Source organism: Brachyhypopomus gauderio, unplaced genomic scaffold, assembly GCF_052324685.1.
Source record: "Brachyhypopomus gauderio isolate BG-103 unplaced genomic scaffold, BGAUD_0.2 sc111, whole genome shotgun sequence".
NCBI lineage: Eukaryota > Metazoa > Chordata > Actinopteri > Gymnotiformes > Hypopomidae > Brachyhypopomus > Brachyhypopomus gauderio.
In genome coordinates, this window is record NW_027506932.1 from 245,152 (window position 1) to 260,812 (window position 15,661).

At 41.8% G+C, this 15,661-nt stretch overlaps 9 non-coding genes across 9 annotated transcripts; all 9 read right to left on the bottom strand.

Moving 5' to 3' along the window:
• Positions 1 to 482: 482 nt before the first annotated feature.
• trnap-cgg (transfer RNA proline (anticodon CGG)) lies at positions 483 to 554 on the bottom strand. Its single transcript has one exon. It is a non-coding gene; the product is annotated as a tRNA-Pro (tRNA).
• A 597-nt stretch (positions 555 to 1,151) lies between these two features.
• Positions 1,152 to 1,223, bottom strand: trnap-ugg (transfer RNA proline (anticodon UGG)). The gene has a single exon. It is a non-coding gene; the product is annotated as a tRNA-Pro (tRNA).
• A 1,945-nt stretch (positions 1,224 to 3,168) lies between these two features.
• trnap-ugg (transfer RNA proline (anticodon UGG)) lies at positions 3,169 to 3,240 on the bottom strand. Its single transcript has one exon. It is a non-coding gene; the product is annotated as a tRNA-Pro (tRNA).
• Positions 3,241 to 5,185: 1,945 nt separating this feature from the next.
• On the bottom strand, positions 5,186 to 5,257 carry trnap-ugg (transfer RNA proline (anticodon UGG)). The gene has a single exon. It is a non-coding gene; the product is annotated as a tRNA-Pro (tRNA).
• Positions 5,258 to 7,202: 1,945 nt separating this feature from the next.
• Positions 7,203 to 7,274, bottom strand: trnap-ugg (transfer RNA proline (anticodon UGG)). The gene has a single exon. It is a non-coding gene; the product is annotated as a tRNA-Pro (tRNA).
• A 1,945-nt stretch (positions 7,275 to 9,219) lies between these two features.
• On the bottom strand, positions 9,220 to 9,291 carry trnap-ugg (transfer RNA proline (anticodon UGG)). Its single transcript has one exon. It is a non-coding gene; the product is annotated as a tRNA-Pro (tRNA).
• A 1,945-nt stretch (positions 9,292 to 11,236) lies between these two features.
• trnap-ugg (transfer RNA proline (anticodon UGG)) lies at positions 11,237 to 11,308 on the bottom strand. Its single transcript has one exon. It is a non-coding gene; the product is annotated as a tRNA-Pro (tRNA).
• Positions 11,309 to 13,253: 1,945 nt separating this feature from the next.
• trnap-ugg (transfer RNA proline (anticodon UGG)) lies at positions 13,254 to 13,325 on the bottom strand. Its single transcript has one exon. It is a non-coding gene; the product is annotated as a tRNA-Pro (tRNA).
• Positions 13,326 to 14,600: 1,275 nt separating this feature from the next.
• trnap-ugg (transfer RNA proline (anticodon UGG)) lies at positions 14,601 to 14,672 on the bottom strand. The gene has a single exon. It is a non-coding gene; the product is annotated as a tRNA-Pro (tRNA).
• Positions 14,673 to 15,661: the final 989 nt, after the last annotated feature.

Below are 15,661 nucleotides of genomic sequence, written 5' to 3' on the forward strand. Positions count from 1 at the left end.
GCCCTTATGCACAAATCAGTTGGCATTTGGGCTGAAAAGACAGTAACACAATTCAACTCCTGGAGACTGTACTTGAAAACGTAATATACCACACGTGCTAGGGAAAATACAGTCCCGGCTTGTCATGCTAATGTAAGAGCCAGATGTGCTAGATCTATGCTCTGTGGACACTGGCTTAACAGCAAATTATTTATTCACCCTCACTCGTCTGCAGTTGCGATTCACTTAGTGAAAGGTATCGCTAGTGTAATAGCTACCAGAGCATCCACATTTTTGTTGTCAATGTAGGCTTGGCTGGCAATTTAACCCAAAAAAGGGCCAGGGATCTCTTGCTTCTAAACAATAACCGAAGCTGTAGTCCAAAAAGTTGCTTTGCCATTCAGAAATGGTCTATTTTAATGTTGACATGTCTTAGATGCAGATGTCACAACAATGCAGTAAAGTAGAGCACTGTACATAATTTTAGTCAAATAACATATAAAGGGCTCGTCCGGGATTTGAACCCGGGACCTCTCACACCCGAAGCGAGAATCATACGACTAGACCAACGAGCCTTCTATTTCAAGATTTGATTTCTTATTTTGGCCTTTTGAGGCGTTTATTTAGGCTTTTTTGGCTCTTTTGCCTAGTGCACATTCTCAGTCTTGACTACACACATCTATGTATCACGCTTTTATGCACAAATCAGTTGGCATTTGGGCTGAAAAGACAGTAACACAATTCAACTCCTGAAGACTGTACTTGAAAACGTAATGTACCACACGTGCTAGGGAAAATACAGTCCCGGCTTGTCATGCTAATGTAAGAGCCAGATGTGCTAGATCTATGCTCTGTGGACACTGGCTTAACAGCAAATTATTTATTCACCCTCACTCGTCTGCAGTTGCGATTCACTTAGTGAAAGGTATCGCTAGTGTAATAGCTACCAGAGCATCCACATTTTTGTTGTCAATGTAGGCTTGGCTGGCAATTTAACCCAAAAAAGGGCCAGGGATCTCTTGCTTCTAAACAATAACCGAAGCTGTAGTCCAAAAAGTTGCTTTGCCATTCAGAAATGGTCTATTTTAATGTTGACATGTCTTAGATGCAGATGTCACAACAATGCAGTAAAGTAGAGCACTGTACATAGTTTTAGTCAAATAACATATAAAGGGCTCGTCCGGGATTTGAACCCGGGACCTCTCGCACCCAAAGCGAAAATCATACGCCTAGACCAACGAGCCTACTAGTTCAAGATTTGCTTTCTTATTTTGGCCTTTTGAGGCGTTTATTTTGGCTTTTTTTGGCTCTTTTGCCTAGTGCACAGTCTCAGTCTTGACTACACACATGAATGTATCAAGCCCTTATGCACAAATCAGTTGGCATTTGGGCTGAAAAGACAGTAACACAATTCAACTCCTGGAGACTGTACTTGAAAACGTAATATACCACACGTGCTAGGGAAAATACAGTCCCGGCTTGTCATGCTAATGTAAGAGCCAGATGTGCTAGATCTATGCTCTGTGGACACTGGCTTAACAGCAAATTATTTATTCACCCTCACTCGTCTGCAGTTGCGATTCACTTAGTGAAAGGTATCGCTAGTGTAATAGCTACCAGAGCATCCACATTTTTGTTGTCAATGTAGGCTTGGCTGGTAATTTAACCCAAAAAAGGGCCAGGGATCTCTTGCTTCTAAACAATAACCGAAGCTGTAGTCCAAAAAGTTGCTTTGCCATTCAGAAATGGTCTATTTTAATGTTGACATGTCTTAGATGCAGATGTCACAACAATGCAGTAAAGTAGAGCACTGTACATAGTTTTAGTCAAATAACATATAAAGGGATCGTCCGGGATTTGAACCCGGGACCTCTCGCACCCAAAGCGAAAATCATACGCCTAGACCAACGAGCCTACTAGTTCAAGATTTGCTTTCTTATTTTGGCCTTTTGAGGCGTTTATTTTGGCTTTTTTTGGCTCTTTTGCCTAGTGCACAGTCTCAGTCTTGACTACACACATGAATGTATCAAGCCCTTATGCACAAATCAGTTGGCATTTGGGCTGAAAAGACAGTAACACAATTCAACTCCTGGAGACTGTACTTGAAAACGTAATATACCACACGTGCTAGGGAAAGTACAGTCCCGGCTTGTCATGCTAATGTAAGAGCCAGATGTGCTAGATCTATGCTCTGTGGACACTGGCTTAACAGCAAATTATTTATTCACCCTCACTCGTCTGCAGTTGCGATTCACTTCGTGACAGGTATCGCTATTGTAATAGCTACCAGAGCATCCACATTTTTGTTGTCAATGTAGGCTTGGCTGGCAATTTAACCCAAAAAAGGGCCAGGGATCTCTCGCTTCTAAACAATAACAGAATAACCGAAGATGTAGTCCAACAAGCTGCTTTGCCATTCAGAAATGGTCTGTTTAAACGTTGACATGTCTTAGAAGCAGATGTCACAACAATGCAGTAAAGAAGAGCACTGTACATAATTTTAGTCAAATAACATAAAAAGGGCTCGTCCAGGATTTGAACCCGGGACCTCTCACACCCGAAGCGAGAATCATACGACTAGACCAACGAGCCTTCTATTTCAAGATTTGATTTCTTATTTTGGCCTTTTGAGGCGTTTATTTAGGCTTTTTTGGCTCTTTTGCCTAGTGCACATTCTCAGTCTTGACTACACACATCTATGTATCACGCTTTTATGCACAAATCAGTTGGCATTTGGGCTGAAAAGACAGTAACACAATTCAACTCCTGAAGACTGTACTTGAAAACGTAATGTACCACACGTGCTAGGGAAAATACAGTCCCGGCTTGTCATGCTAATGTAAGAGCCAGATGTGCTAGATCTATGCTCTGTGGACACTGGCTTAACAGCAAATTATTTATTCACCCTCACTCGTCTGCAGTTGCGATTCACTTCGTGACAGGTATCGCTATTGTAATAGCTACCAGAGCATCCACATTTTTGTTGTCAATGTAGGCTTGGCTGGCAATTTAACCCAAAAAAGGGCCAGGGATCTCTTGCTTCTAAACAATAACCGAAGCTGTAGTCCAAAAAGTTGCTTTGCCATTCAGAAATGGTCTATTTTAATGTTGACATGTCTTAGATGCAGATGTCACAACAATGCAGTAAAGTAGAGCACTGTACATAGTTTTAGTCAAATAACATATAAAGGGCTCGTCCGGGATTTGAACCCGGGACCTCTCGCACCCAAAGCAAGAATCATACGCCTAGACCAACGAGCCTACTAGTTCAAGATTTGCTTTCTTATTTTGGCCTTTTGAGGCGTTTATTTTGGCTTTTTTTGGCTCTTTTGCCTAGTGCACAGTCTCAGTCTTGACTACACACATGAATGTATCAAGCCCTTATGCACAAATCAGTTGGCATTTGGGCTGAAAAGACAGTAACACAATTCAACTCCTGGAGACTGTACTTGAAAACGTAATATACCACACGTGCTAGGGAAAATACAGTCCCGGCTTGTCATGCTAATGTAAGAGCCAGATGTGCTAGATCTATGCTCTGTGGACACTGGCTTAACAGCAAATTATTTATTCACCCTCACTCGTCTGCAGTTGCGATTCACTTAGTGAAAGGTATCGCTAGTGTAATAGCTACCAGAGCATCCACATTTTTGTTGTCAATGTAGGCTTGGCTGGTAATTTAACCCAAAAAAGGGCCAGGGATCTCTTGCTTCTAAACAATAACCGAAGCTGTAGTCCAAAAAGTTGCTTTGCCATTCAGAAATGGTCTATTTTAATGTTGACATGTCTTAGATGCAGATGTCACAACAATGCAGTAAAGTAGAGCACTGTACATAGTTTTAGTCAAATAACATATAAAGGGATCGTCCGGGATTTGAACCCGGGACCTCTCGCACCCAAAGCGAAAATCATACGCCTAGACCAACGAGCCTACTAGTTCAAGATTTGCTTTCTTATTTTGGCCTTTTGAGGCGTTTATTTTGGCTTTTTTTGGCTCTTTTGCCTAGTGCACAGTCTCAGTCTTGACTACACACATGAATGTATCAAGCCCTTATGCACAAATCAGTTGGCATTTGGGCTGAAAAGACAGTAACACAATTCAACTCCTGGAGACTGTACTTGAAAACGTAATATACCACACGTGCTAGGGAAAGTACAGTCCCGGCTTGTCATGCTAATGTAAGAGCCAGATGTGCTAGATCTATGCTCTGTGGACACTGGCTTAACAGCAAATTATTTATTCACCCTCACTCGTCTGCAGTTGCGATTCACTTCGTGACAGGTATCGCTATTGTAATAGCTACCAGAGCATCCACATTTTTGTTGTCAATGTAGGCTTGGCTGGCAATTTAACCCAAAAAAGGGCCAGGGATCTCTCGCTTCTAAACAATAACAGAATAACCGAAGATGTAGTCCAACAAGCTGCTTTGCCATTCAGAAATGGTCTGTTTAAACGTTGACATGTCTTAGAAGCAGATGTCACAACAATGCAGTAAAGAAGAGCACTGTACATAATTTTAGTCAAATAACATAAAAAGGGCTCGTCCAGGATTTGAACCCGGGACCTCTCACACCCGAAGCGAGAATCATACGACTAGACCAACGAGCCTTCTGTTTCAAGATTTGATTTCTTATTTTGGCCTTTTGAGGCGTTTATTTAGGCTTTTTTGGCTCTTTTGCCTAGTGCACATTCTCAGTCTTGACTACACACATCTATGTATCACGCTTTTATGCACAAATCAGTTGGCATTTGGGCTGAAAAGACAGTAACACAATTCAACTCCTGAAGACTGTACTTGAAAACGTAATGTACCACACGTGCTAGGGAAAATACAGTCCCGGCTTGTCATGCTAATGTAAGAGCCAGATGTGCTAGATCTATGCTCTGTGGACACTGGCTTAACAGCAAATTATTTATTCACCCTCACTCGTCTGCAGTTGCGATTCACTTCGTGACAGGTATCGCTATTGTAATAGCTACCAGAGCATCCACATTTTTGTTGTCAATGTAGGCTTGGCTGGCAATTTAACCCAAAAAAGGGCCAGGGATCTCTTGCTTCTAAACAATAACCGAAGCTGTAGTCCAAAAAGTTGCTTTGCCATTCAGAAATGGTCTATTTTAATGTTGACATGTCTTAGATGCAGATGTCACAACAATGCAGTAAAGTAGAGCACTGTACATAGTTTTAGTCAAATAACATATAAAGGGCTCGTCCGGGATTTGAACCCGGGACCTCTTGCACCCAAAGCAAGAATCATACGCCTAGACCAACGAGCCTACTATTTCAAGATTTGATTTCTTATTTTGGCCTTTTGAGGCGTTTATTTTGGCTTTTTTTGGCTCTTTTGCCTAGTGCACAGTCTCAGTCTTGACTACACACATGAATGTATCAAGCCCTTATGCACAAATCAGTTGGCATTTGGGCTGAAAAGACAGTAACACAATTCAACTCCTGGAGACTGTACTTGAAAACGTAATATACCACACGTGCTAGGGAAAATACAGTCCCGGCTTGTCATGCTAATGTAAGAGCCAGATGTGCTAGATCTATGCTCTGTGGACACTGGCTTAACAGCAAATTATTTATTCACCCTCACTCGTCTGCAGTTGCGATTCACTTAGTGAAAGGTATCGCTAGTGTAATAGCTACCAGAGCATCCACATTTTTGTTGTCAATGTAGGCTTGGCTGGTAATTTAACCCAAAAAAGGGCCAGGGATCTCTTGCTTCTAAACAATAACCAAAGCTGTAGTCCAAAAAGTTGCTTTGCCATTCAGAAATGGTCTATTTTAATGTTGACATGTCTTAGATGCAGATGTCACAACAATGCAGTAAAGTAGAGCACTGTACATAGTTTTAGTCAAATAACATATAAAGGGATCGTCCGGGATTTGAACCCGGGACCTCTCGCACCCAAAGCGAAAATCATACGCCTAGACCAACGAGCCTACTAGTTCAAGATTTGCTTTCTTATTTTGGCCTTTTGAGGCGTTTATTTTGGCTTTTTTTGGCTCTTTTGCCTAGTGCACAGTCTCAGTCTTGACTACACACATGAATGTATCAAGCCCTTATGCACAAATCAGTTGGCATTTGGGCTGAAAAGACAGTAACACAATTCAACTCCTGGAGACTGTACTTGAAAACGTAATATACCACACGTGCTAGGGAAAGTACAGTCCCGCCTTGTCATGCTAATGTAAGAGCCAGATGTGCTAGATCTATGCTCTGTGGACACTGGCTTAACAGCAAATTATTTATTCACCCTCACTCGTCTGCAGTTGCGATTCACTTCGTGACAGGTATCGCTATTGTAATAGCTACCAGAGCATCCACATTTTTGTTGTCAATGTAGGCTTGGCTGGCAATTTAACCCAAAAAAGGACCAGGGATCTCTCGCTTCTAAACAATAACAGAATAACCGAAGATGTAGTCCAACAAGCTGCTTTGCCATTCAGAAACGGTCTGTTTAAACGTTGACATGTCTTAGAAGCAGATGTCACAACAATGCAGTAAAGAAGAGCACTGTACATAATTTTAGTCAAATAACATAAAAAGGGCTCGTCCAGGATTTGAACCCGGGACCTCTCACACCCGAAGCGAGAATCATACGATTAGACCAACGAGCCTTCTATTTCAAGATTTGATTTCTTATTTTGGCCTTTTGAGGCGTTTATTTAGGCTTTTTTGGCTCTTTTGCCTAGTGCACATTCTCAGTCTTGACTACACACATCTATGTATCACGCTTTTATGCACAAATCAGTTGGCATTTGGGCTGAAAAGACAGTAACACAATTCAACTCCTGAAGACTGTACTTGAAAACGTAATGTACCACACGTGCTAGGGAAAATACAGTCCCGGCTTGTCATGCTAATGTAAGAGCCAGATGTGCTAGATCTATGCTCTGTGGACACTGGCTTAACAGCAAATTATTTATTCACCCTCACTCGTCTGCAGTTGCGATTCACTTCGTGACAGGTATCGCTATTGTAATAGCTACCAGAGCATCCACATTTTTGTTGTCAATGTAGGCTTGGCTGGCAATTTAACCCAAAAAAGGGCCAGGGATCTCTTGCTTCTAAACAATAACCGAAGCTGTAGTCCAAAAAGTTGCTTTGCCATTCAGAAATGGTCTATTTTAATGTTGACATGTCTTAGATGCAGATGTCACAACAATGCAGTAAAGTAGAGCACTGTACATAGTTTTAGTCAAATAACATATAAAGGGCTCGTCCGGGATTTGAACCCGGGACCTCTCGCACCCAAAGCAAGAATCATACGCCTAGACCAACGAGCCTACTAGTTCAAGATTTGCTTTCTTATTTTGGCCTTTTGAGGCGTTTATTTTGGCTTTTTTTGGCTCTTTTGCCTAGTGCACAGTCTCAGTCTTGACTACACACATGAATGTATCAAGCCCTTATGCACAAATCAGTTGGCATTTGGGCTGAAAAGACAGTAACACAATTCAACTCCTGGAGACTGTACTTGAAAACGTAATATACCACACGTGCTAGGGAAAATACAGTCCCGGCTTGTCATGCTAATGTAAGAGCCAGATGTGCTAGATCTATGCTCTGTGGACACTGGCTTAACAGCAAATTATTTATTCACCCTCACTCGTCTGCAGTTGCGATTCACTTAGTGAAAGGTATCGCTAGTGTAATAGCTACCAGAGCATCCACATTTTTGTTGTCAATGTAGGCTTGGCTGGCAATTTAACCCAAAAAAGGGCCAGGGATCTCTTGCTTCTAAACAATAACCGAAGCTGTAGTCCAAAAAGTTGCTTTGCCATTCAGAAATGGTCTATTTTAATGTTGACATGTCTTAGATGCAGATGTCACAACAATGCAGTAAAGTAGAGCACTGTACATAGTTTTAGTCAAATAACATATAAAGGGATCGTCCGGGATTTGAACCCGGGACCTCTCGCACCCAAAGCGAAAATCATACGCCTAGACCAACGAGCCTACTAGTTCAAGATTTGCTTTCTTATTTTGGCCTTTTGAGGCGTTTATTTTGGCTTTTTTTGGCTCTTTTGCCTAGTGCACAGTCTCAGTCTTGACTACACACATGAATGTATCAAGCCCTTATGCACAAATCAGTTGGCATTTGGGCTGAAAAGACAGTAACACAATTCAACTCCTGGAGACTGTACTTGAAAACGTAATATACCACACGTGCTAGGGAAAGTACAGTCCCGCCTTGTCATGCTAATGTAAGAGCCAGATGTGCTAGATCTATGCTCTGTGGACACTGGCTTAACAGCAAATTATTTATTCACCCTCACTCGTCTGCAGTTGCGATTCACTTCGTGACAGGTATCGCTATTGTAATAGCTACCAGAGCATCCACATTTTTGTTGTCAATGTAGGCTTGGCTGGCAATTTAACCCAAAAAAGGACCAGGGATCTCTCGCTTCTAAACAATAACAGAATAACCGAAGATGTAGTCCAACAAGCTGCTTTGCCATTCAGAAACGGTCTGTTTAAACGTTGACATGTCTTAGAAGCAGATGTCACAACAATGCAGTAAAGAAGAGCACTGTACATAATTTTAGTCAAATAACATAAAAAGGGCTCGTCCAGGATTTGAACCCGGGACCTCTCACACCCGAAGCGAGAATCATACGATTAGACCAACGAGCCTTCTATTTCAAGATTTGATTTCTTATTTTGGCCTTTTGAGGCGTTTATTTAGGCTTTTTTGGCTCTTTTGCCTAGTGCACATTCTCAGTCTTGACTACACACATCTATGTATCACGCTTTTATGCACAAATCAGTTGGCATTTGGGCTGAAAAGACAGTAACACAATTCAACTCCTGAAGACTGTACTTGAAAACGTAATGTACCACACGTGCTAGGGAAAATACAGTCCCGGCTTGTCATGCTAATGTAAGAGCCAGATGTGCTAGATCTATGCTCTGTGGACACTGGCTTAACAGCAAATTATTTATTCACCCTCACTCGTCTGCAGTTGCGATTCACTTCGTGACAGGTATCGCTATTGTAATAGCTACCAGAGCATCCACATTTTTGTTGTCAATGTAGGCTTGGCTGGCAATTTAACCCAAAAAAGGGCCAGGGATCTCTTGCTTCTAAACAATAACCGAAGCTGTAGTCCAAAAAGTTGCTTTGCCATTCAGAAATGGTCTATTTTAATGTTGACATGTCTTAGATGCAGATGTCACAACAATGCAGTAAAGTAGAGCACTGTACATAGTTTTAGTCAAATAACATATAAAGGGCTCGTCCGGGATTTGAACCCGGGACCTCTCGCACCCAAAGCAAGAATCATACGCCTAGACCAACGAGCCTACTAGTTCAAGATTTGCTTTCTTATTTTGGCCTTTTGAGGCGTTTATTTTGGCTTTTTTTGGCTCTTTTGCCTAGTGCACAGTCTCAGTCTTGACTACACACATGAATGTATCAAGCCCTTATGCACAAATCAGTTGGCATTTGGGCTGAAAAGACAGTAACACAATTCAACTCCTGGAGACTGTACTTGAAAACGTAATATACCACACGTGCTAGGGAAAATACAGTCCCGGCTTGTCATGCTAATGTAAGAGCCAGATGTGCTAGATCTATGCTCTGTGGACACTGGCTTAACAGCAAATTATTTATTCACCCTCACTCGTCTGCAGTTGCGATTCACTTAGTGAAAGGTATCGCTAGTGTAATAGCTACCAGAGCATCCACATTTTTGTTGTCAATGTAGGCTTGGCTGGCAATTTAACCCAAAAAAGGGCCAGGGATCTCTTGCTTCTAAACAATAACCGAAGCTGTAGTCCAAAAAGTTGCTTTGCCATTCAGAAATGGTCTATTTTAATGTTGACATGTCTTAGATGCAGATGTCACAACAATGCAGTAAAGTAGAGCACTGTACATAGTTTTAGTCAAATAACATATAAAGGGATCGTCCGGGATTTGAACCCGGGACCTCTCGCACCCAAAGCGAAAATCATACGCCTAGACCAACGAGCCTACTAGTTCAAGATTTGCTTTCTTATTTTGGCCTTTTGAGGCGTTTATTTTGGCTTTTTTTGGCTCTTTTGCCTAGTGCACAGTCTCAGTCTTGACTACACACATGAATGTATCAAGCCCTTATGCACAAATCAGTTGGCATTTGGGCTGAAAAGACAGTAACACAATTCAACTCCTGGAGACTGTACTTGAAAACGTAATATACCACACGTGCTAGGGAAAGTACAGTCCCGCCTTGTCATGCTAATGTAAGAGCCAGATGTGCTAGATCTATGCTCTGTGGACACTGGCTTAACAGCAAATTATTTATTCACCCTCACTCGTCTGCAGTTGCGATTCACTTCGTGACAGGTATCGCTATTGTAATAGCTACCAGAGCATCCACATTTTTGTTGTCAATGTAGGCTTGGCTGGCAATTTAACCCAAAAAAGGACCAGGGATCTCTCGCTTCTAAACAATAACAGAATAACCGAAGATGTAGTCCAACAAGCAGCTTTGCCATTCAGAAACGGTCTGTTTAAACGTTGACATGTCTTAGAAGCAGATGTCACAACAATGCAGTAAAGAAGAGCACTGTACATAATTTTAGTCAAATAACATAAAAAGGGCTCGTCCAGGATTTGAACCCGGGACCTCTCACACCCGAAGCGAGAATCATACGATTAGACCAACGAGCCTTCTATTTCAAGATTTGATTTCTTATTTTGGCCTTTTGAGGCGTTTATTTAGGCTTTTTTGGCTCTTTTGCCTAGTGCACATTCTCAGTCTTGACTACACACATCTATGTATCACGCTTTTATGCACAAATCAGTTGGCATTTGGGCTGAAAAGACAGTAACACAATTCAACTCCTGAAGACTGTACTTGAAAACGTAATGTACCACACGTGCTAGGGAAAATACAGTCCCGGCTTGTCATGCTAATGTAAGAGCCAGATGTGCTAGATCTATGCTCTGTGGACACTGGCTTAACAGCAAATTATTTATTCACCCTCACTCGTCTGCAGTTGCGATTCACTTCGTGACAGGTATCGCTATTGTAATAGCTACCAGAGCATCCACATTTTTGTTGTCAATGTAGGCTTGGCTGGCAATTTAACCCAAAAAAGGGCCAGGGATCTCTTGCTTCTAAACAATAACCGAAGCTGTAGTCCAAAAAGTTGCTTTGCCATTCAGAAATGGTCTATTTTAATGTTGACATGTCTTAGATGCAGATGTCACAACAATGCAGTAAAGTAGAGCACTGTACATAGTTTTAGTCAAATAACATATAAAGGGCTCGTCCGGGATTTGAACCCGGGACCTCTCGCACCCAAAGCAAGAATCATACGCCTAGACCAACGAGCCTACTAGTTCAAGATTTGCTTTCTTATTTTGGCCTTTTGAGGCGTTTATTTTGGCTTTTTTTGGCTCTTTTGCCTAGTGCACAGTCTCAGTCTTGACTACACACATGAATGTATCAAGCCCTTATGCACAAATCAGTTGGCATTTGGGCTGAAAAGACAGTAACACAATTCAACTCCTGGAGACTGTACTTGAAAACGTAATATACCACACGTGCTAGGGAAAATACAGTCCCGGCTTGTCATGCTAATGTAAGAGCCAGATGTGCTAGATCTATGCTCTGTGGACACTGGCTTAACAGCAAATTATTTATTCACCCTCACTCGTCTGCAGTTGCGATTCACTTAGTGAAAGGTATCGCTAGTGTAATAGCTACCAGAGCATCCACATTTTTGTTGTCAATGTAGGCTTGGCTGGTAATTTAACCCAAAAAAGGGCCAGGGATCTCTTGCTTCTAAACAATAACCAAAGCTGTAGTCCAAAAAGTTGCTTTGCCATTCAGAAATGGTCTATTTTAATGTTGACATGTCTTAGATGCAGATGTCACAACAATGCAGTAAAGTAGAGCACTGTACATAGTTTTAGTCAAATAACATATAAAGGGATCGTCCGGGATTTGAACCCGGGACCTCTCGCACCCAAAGCGAAAATCATACGCCTAGACCAACGAGCCTACTAGTTCAAGATTTGCTTTCTTATTTTGGCCTTTTGAGGCGTTTATTTTGGCTTTTTTTGGCTCTTTTGCCTAGTGCACAGTCTCAGTCTTGACTACACACATGAATGTATCAAGCCCTTATGCACAAATCAGTTGGCATTTGGGCTGAAAAGACAGTAACACAATTCAACTCCTGGAGACTGTACTTGAAAACGTAATATACCACACGTGCTAGGGAAAGTACAGTCCCGCCTTGTCATGCTAATGTAAGAGCCAGAAGTGCTAGATCTATGCTCTGTGGACACTGGCTTAACAGCAAATTATTTATTCACCCTCACTCGTCTGCAGTTGCGATTCACTTCGTGACAGGTATCGCTATTGTAATAGCTACCAGAGCATCCACATTTTTGTTGTCAATGTAGGCTTGGCTGGCAATTTAACCCAAAAAAGGACCAGGGATCTCTCGCTTCTAAACAATAACAGAATAACCGAAGATGTAGTCCAACAAGCTGCTTTGCCATTCAGAAACGGTCTGTTTAAACGTTGACATGTCTTAGAAGCAGATGTCACAACAATGCAGTAAAGAAGAGCACTGTACATAATTTTAGTCAAATAACATAAAAAGGGCTCGTCCAGGATTTGAACCCGGGACCTCTCACACCCGAAGCGAGAATCATACGATTAGACCAACGAGCCTTCTATTTCAAGATTTGATTTCTTATTTTGGCCTTTTGAGGCGTTTATTTAGGCTTTTTTGGCTCTTTTGCCTAGTGCACATTCTCAGTCTTGACTACACACATCTATGTATCACGCTTTTATGCACAAATCAGTTGGCATTTGGGCTGAAAAGACAGTAACACAATTCAACTCCTGAAGACTGTACTTGAAAACGTAATGTACCACACGTGCTAGGGAAAATACAGTCCCGGCTTGTCATGCTAATGTAAGAGCCAGATGTGCTAGATCTATGCTCTGTGGACACTGGCTTAACAGCAAATTATTTATTCACCCTCACTCGTCTGCAGTTGCGATTCACTTCGTGACAGGTATCGCTATTGTAATAGCTACCAGAGCATCCACATTTTTGTTGTCAATGTAGGCTTGGCTGGCAATTTAACCCAAAAAAGGGCCAGGGATCTCTTGCTTCTAAACAATAACCGAAGCTGTAGTCCAAAAAGTTGCTTTGCCATTCAGAAATGGTCTATTTTAATGTTGACATGTCTTAGATGCAGATGTCACAACAATGCAGTAAAGTAGAGCACTGTACATAGTTTTAGTCAAATAACATATAAAGGGCTCGTCCGGGATTTGAACCCGGGACCTCTCGCACCCAAAGCAAGAATCATACGCCTAGACCAACGAGCCTACTAGTTCAAGATTTGCTTTCTTATTTTGGCCTTTTGAGGCGTTTATTTTGGCTTTTTTTGGCTCTTTTGCCTAGTGCACAGTCTCAGTCTTGACTACACACATGAATGTATCAAGCCCTTATGCACAAATCAGTTGGCATTTGGGCTGAAAAGACAGTAACACAATTCAACTCCTGGAGACTGTACTTGAAAACGTAATATACCACACGTGCTAGGGAAAGTACAGTCCCGGCTTGTCATGCTAATGTAAGAGCCAGATGTGCTAGATCTATGCTCTGTGGACACTGGCTTAACAGCAAATTATTTATTCACCCTCACTCGTCTGCAGTTGCGATTCACTTCGTGACAGGTATCGCTATTGTAATAGCTACCAGAGCATCCACATTTTTGTTGTCAATGTAGGCTTGGCTGGCAATTTAACCCAAAAAAGGGCCAGGGATCTCTCGCTTCTAAACAATAACAGAATAACCGAAGATGTAGTCCAACAAGCTGCTTTGCCATTCAGAAATGGTCTGTTTAAACGTTGACATGTCTTAGAAGCAGATGTCACAACAATGCAGTAAAGAAGAGCACTGTACATAATTTTAGTCAAATAACATAAAAAGGGCTCGTCCAGGATTTGAACCCGGGACCTCTCACACCCGAAGCGAGAATCATACGACTAGACCAACGAGCCTTCTATTTCAAGATTTGATTTCTTATTTTGGCCTTTTGAGGCGTTTATTTAGGCTTTTTTGGCTCTTTTGCCTAGTGCACATTCTCAGTCTTGACTACACACATCTATGTATCACGCTTTTATGCACAAATCAGTTGGCATTTGGGCTGAAAAGACAGTAACACAATTCAACTCCTGAAGACTGTACTTGAAAACGTAATGTACCACACGTGCTAGGGAAAATACAGTCCCGGCTTGTCATGCTAATGTAAGAGCCAGATGTGCTAGATCTATGCTCTGTGGACACTGGCTTAACAGCAAATTATTTATTCACCCTCACTCGTCTGCAGTTGCGATTCACTTCGTGACAGGTATCGCTATTGTAATAGCTACCAGAGCATCCACATTTTTGTTGTCAATGTAGGCTTGGCTGGCAATTTAACCCAAAAAAGGGCCAGGGATCTCTTGCTTCTAAACAATAACCGAAGCTGTAGTCCAAAAAGTTGCTTTGCCATTCAGAAATGGTCTATTTTAATGTTGACATGTCTTAGATGCAGATGTCACAACAATGCAGTAAAGTAGAGCACTGTACATAGTTTTAGTCAAATAACATATAAAGGGCTCGTCCGGGATTTGAACCCGGGACCTCTTGCACCCAAAGCAAGAATCATACGCCTAGACCAACGAGCCTACTAGTTCAAGATTTGCTTTCTTATTTTGGCCTTTTGAGGCGTTTATTTTGGCTTTTTTTGGCTCTTTTGCCTAGTGCACAGTCTCAGTCTTGACTACACACATGAATGTATCAAGCCCTTATGCACAAATCAGTTGGCATTTGGGCTGAAAAGACAGTAACACAATTCAACTCCTGGAGACTGTACTTGAAAACGTAATATACCACACGTGCTAGGGAAAATACAGTCCCGGCTTGTCATGCTAATGTAAGAGCCAGATGTGCTAGATCTATGCTCTGTGGACACTGGCTTAACAGCAAATTATTTATTCACCCTCACTCGTCTGCAGTTGCGATTCACTTAGTGAAAGGTATCGCTATTGTAATAGCTACCAGAGCATCCACATTTTTGTTGTCAATGTAGGCTTGGCTGGCAATTTAACCCAAAAAAGGGCCAGGGATCTCTCGCTTCTAAACAATAACAGAATAACCGAAGATGTAGTCCAACAAGCTGCTTTGCCATTCAGAAATGGTCTGTTTAAACGTTGACATGTCTTAGAAGCAGATGTCACAACAATGCAGTAAAGAAGAGCACTGTACATAATTTTAGTCAAATAACATAAAAAGGGCTCGTCCAGGATTTGAACCCGGGACCTCTCACACCCGAAGCGAGAATCATACGACTAGACCAACGAGCCTTCTATTTCAAGATTTGATTTCTTATTTTGGCCTTTTGAGGCGTTTATTTAGGCTTTTTTGGCTCTTTTGCCTAGTGCACATTCTCAGTCTTGACTACACACATCTATGTATCACGCTTTTATGCACAAATCAGTTGGCATTTGGGCTGAAAAGACAGTAACACAATTCAACTCCTGAAGACTGTACTTGAAAACGTAATGTACCACACGTGCTAGGGAAAATACAGTCCCGGCTTGTCATGCTAATGTAAGAGCCAGATGTGCTAGATCTATGCTCTGTGGACACTGGCTTAACAGCAAATTATTTATTC